The sequence below is a fragment of the Stegodyphus dumicola genome, chromosome 3 (genome assembly GCF_044657685.1).
Source record: "Stegodyphus dumicola isolate Sdum_Otavi_A_Nest chromosome 3, ASM4465768v1".
Classification (NCBI taxonomy): Eukaryota; Metazoa; Arthropoda; class Arachnida; order Araneae; family Eresidae; genus Stegodyphus; species Stegodyphus dumicola.
Window position 1 is genome coordinate 168,299,339 of NC_140770.1, and position 5,017 is coordinate 168,304,355.

The following is a 5,017-nucleotide window of genomic DNA, read 5'->3' on the forward strand; positions in this document are numbered from 1 at the left end:
AGTATTCTGAAGTTCGTCAGTCATGGATTTGGGAGAAAGTAAAAAACACACCAATAGTTTTAAAGTATTCTGAAACTACGAAAGGCAAAAGGATTAAAGTTTACTTGGCAGAAGTATCGCGCAAAACAGGCTATAACACAGGCATTTACTTTTCGGCTCGTATTGTGACTGTTCTCAAGCATCAGTCTGGCTTGCTAACCAAGCGCTGACCCATAACACTTGTGCCCAAATTTCGTAGAGGGTTTCCGGGAAGGGGTTAACTTTTTGTTACACTTATTTCTTGAATATTTTATTTTTTCATGTTTGTCTCCAAATTTTATCACCAAGTTGATCAAATTGAGAGCTATCAACCTAAGGGACCTTGGTGGAGGACATTTTAAGGAAAACTGATTTGTATCAATGTTACATGCGGAGAAAACAACCAGAAAGTTTCTGGAAAACGCGTTTTTGAAGCTTTAGGAGCGAATTCTAGAATCCTGCAGTTACATAAATACGGCTTGGGCAGCCAGCAACAGTAAATTCCAAGTCAGTTTTTAGAACTGCATTTTATTTAATTATCTGTTACCAATTTCAGTTTAATCCGAAAATGGATCTACTCGGATATTTCTCGTATGTTAGGAAGAATTTGTTTACTATTTCAGTTCTCATTGTGTTATTTACAGTTATTGGTCTTGTCGTATTATTAATAATTACAATAAAGTGTTAATTCTGAAGTGATTATTTAAAGATCTGTAATTCGCAAGAACAGGAATAAAGTACCAAGGTAATTTGGGAAATTTGTAATTAATTTCTTTAGTTAGTGAACAGATTAAAAAAAAAAGAGAAAGCAATATATCGACATGACGTTTCTTTCACTTTTTTTTGAGGTTTTTAATTATAAAATGGGTCAAATTCTTTATAATGGCTCAAATTTTGTGTTAATGTCTACAAATTTTGGTATAAATATTGTTGCGTTTATCTCTTCCGACACCAGTTGTTACGTTATTTTCTTCCTTCACGTTCGTACGGGGTGAATAATATCGAAGTAAGTATCGAAACACACTTTATTTATCCAATATTGTCAGGATAGCTCCAAAACACTTTTACAGTTGCCGAAGATCTACTATAAACAGGCTGGAATAATCAGCGACACAGCCTTCACACTGTCAGGCAATAACGGTAGAGACAGCTTCCTGCAAAGCACCCGACTCTGCTTACTCTGAGTACTGTACCTACTCTGAGTACAGCTCCTGACTCTGCTCGGTCGTTCTCGGAACTCCACGTACTCTCGAGACTCTCCACGCTATAACTCGCGAAGCACTCGACGACACACGAGCACAGCTCCCGACTCTTCGGTTCAGCCGTTTCCGGAGCTCAAACGCTCTCTCGACGATGCACTAACTGCGATACACTACCAGATTCCTTCGGTGCACTCGACGACCCACTCGGCATTCGCTGCCCGGCTGTCAACTCGATCGACTCCGCAGGGATTGACTCGCTAGACGAGACACACTCGATACTAACTAATTCTACGCGTACCAGCAGTGTTTATATAGCTTTTGGCTGGTATTCGAGAACGTTCTAGGCTAAACCGGTAAGAATTCGTTCCAGAAGGTTCTCCATCCGTCCATGGCAATATCGCCGATTTTGTCGCCAGCGGGGTGATTTCCCGCTAAATGTGGTAACTCTGCCTTATCCTGCAATTTTATGGCAATCCTAAAACGGCTTTGCGGGGAAGCTATCTCACCGCGCCTGTACATTTCGTAACAATATTAAGATAAGTATTATAAATAACTCAGTACTATTGTTGCTGCCTACTGGATATTTAAACTGCTTTTGATAGATACAATGATGCATTCGAGTGTCATTTCAGTGCTAATGAATAATGGTCTCATTAATTATGTATTTGCTGGAATTATTCCCTGTTGAATAATTTACTTTCATCATTTTTTGCAATTATCTTCTTTAATATCGTTCTAAATGAACTTTTAAATTAGTTGAGATTTCCGTTGAAATATTTACCTCCACTCAATTTACCATAGTTTGATATCATATTTAATAATCTTTGTAAATTAAGCACCTATGTGGGACTACGTAAGCCCCCTAATATTTGAATGCAGAGGATAATAGCTGTTTGATTATCTTCAGTTGCTTGTGGAAATATTACCCAGCAAGGGAACTATGTGTACAGAAAAAGCAACATTACAGGAATTTTTTTCAACTAGTTTTGATAATAATAATATATTATAATAATAATGTAATATAATAATAGTAATAATAATAATACAATATTATAATAATAATGTAATATAATAATATTAATAATAATAATACAATATTATAATAATAATGTAATATAATAATAATAATACAATATAATAATAGTGACGCAATGTAATACAATAAAAAAGCCTTTGAACATAAAAAATAATTGTATTTCTTAGGATTTATTCTGTTTTATGGCTTTTGTGGTTTAGATTTGCATGTTTATTATGTTACTAAAAATTTCTCGGTTTTTAATCTTTTGTACTGCAAATTTTTGTCTATATCTGCAATTATATTTGAATTGCGCCACATAGTTCTCGCAATTTAAATTTTCTTCTACTTTAAAATGTCTAATTTTTATTGAGATAATGTCTCAGGAAATATTCCCTTGTAAAATCTTATTCTTTTTCTTCAGTTACATCTTGCCTTTACGTCTTTGGGTTTCCCTTTTGAAACTCCTTCAGTGATTGCTTTTCTTTGTATTTCTTTCGTTAGACGAAGTAAATTCAATGATATTCTTCCCTCAGTAGTCTCGAAGAATATCAAAATAGAAACTGAACTCGGCATATTGTTCCAAATTAAAGAACTTTCCCAACATTTTTACAGACCAGGAGATTGTAATCGCTCATCTTCATGAACAAACCGCTGAAAGCAGTTTGAAGGAAGCTTCTTTAACAGTAATTGTTATTATTCCAGATGTTCTGTGCTATACTTTTGTATACTGAAGTCAAACATCCATAAGAAGACATTTCTTTTTTCAAAATCTTTAATGTAGTATAATTCAGTTCGCAGCAGGATATGGACCATTTTCGGTCTATCTCTCGTCAGGTCTGGACAATATTTCAACAATAGCTATACTGTAGACCAGTGGTGCTCAACCTTTGGCCTCTCGCGAGCCCATTTTGGCCAAAGTTGAAGAACATTTCCAAAACATCAACTTTTTGTTAAACATATTTCCAATATAATGTGATACATCTAAAATATTAATTTTGGCAAATGGGTTTGAGACAAATTTTTTTTCAGTGCATTTAAGTTTTCCGAGAATTTCTCTGTTTCAATTGCCTTGTGGTTATTAATATGGCTTGATAAATTCTGAAAATGGGTGAAATTTTTTCTTTCATCTGATTTATCCACAAATTTAACTTTATCTGAAAAGCAGTTACAGTCCCGGTCAATTGAAAAAGGTTTTTCTCCCCCTGGAGATCTTCTTTCAGTTTTTTCAGTTTAGCTGTTATATCCGTGAGAAAACACAGATCGGATAACCAATTATGATCGTCCAATTCTTTATAACTTTTGTTTCCGGATTCCAAAAATGCTTTATTGACGAAAGAAGTTCTACAAATCTTTGAAGTACTTTTCCCCGTGCTGAGCTATCTAACACCGGAAGGAAGCAGTAAGATTCCATGTTCGCTGTCAAGTTCATCAGTCAGCAATCAATTATTTTGTAACGTCTTGCAAGATATCTCTTATGACTATAAATGCTTACAATATTTTAACAATCAAGAAATATAAATGAATGGTTATTTTTAAAATATTTTTTGCTCACAGTACTTAATCGGGCCGTCGAGCACATAAAAAACGATCGGCGAGCACAAGGTTGGGCACCGCTGCTGTAGACAGTCTGGAACCATAGACGATGCTTTTTTGAACGTGAGGATACTTTGCTTTTCCCCTTCAAGAAACCCGCATAAAGCGTCTTCAGACTTGGTTCCTGCAAATTTTAGGAAACAAAAAACTAAATTCCAAACTACACGATTTCTTCCACTATCTATTGATAAGCTGACATGCCCCTTTTGAACTCACTTCTAATAAACATCTTTCCTAACACCAATTCTCTAAATGACTTACTCCTACCATCTAGTACAATAGAAAATGCATAGAATGCTGCTTCAAGTTTAGAAATTTTTGGAATTTTGTACATACAGTCAGACTGTCAGAAAAAGGCATGCACGCTTTAACAGATAGTATCAGATCATTTCGAAATTGAACTGAATTATCTCTACAATATGCAGGAGGGTGCTTACTCAGCACATGTCGATACTCTCATGACTGTGACACATGATGTATTACAGCGAATCAAAAGGGCCATGGGGAATCTTGAAGGACGTAGTGTAGAGCAGAAAATCGACTGTGCTGGAGGTCATTCATTCGTCAACACATATGCAGCAGTGTCTGCTGACACACTGAGCAACGGTGTTCAGGCAACCGCTTGCCGTCGTGCTACGTGTCTGGCCGCTAATGGCCACCATATTGAGCAAATTGAGCACCTTACTGATACTCTGCATGTTGAGCACTCTAATACAGCACTCCACTCAAACTACAGGCACTGAGCAACTATTGCTGCTTTGTGCAGAAAGATTGTTTTAAAGCTAAAGTAACTTACGACGTGCATGATTGTAGCAACCTATAATTAAAATCACCATTAACACATAATAAAAAGCTTTTTTCGTTAATATGTGTATACATTTTTGATGTACCCTACATTATTTAATTTTGAAGAAATATTGGGTTTTTATTTCGCAGCAGAAGACATGAAAAATATCCTGAGATTCAAACTTTGGTTTAACAATTTCTCCCTCCCCCCCATTACTCCCTTTGATGAAGAGCATGGCGTAATCCATTTTTTTTAGGTTTTATTTAACTTCGAATTAATTCCTTCTCACAGTTGCCAGTCTCTGCCGGTAATATCTTGGTTAATCGGAACTAACTGGTTAACGTTTATAACTGTAATAAATTTTCTTTAGAATTTATTTAATTTTTAGTTAACCGTTTC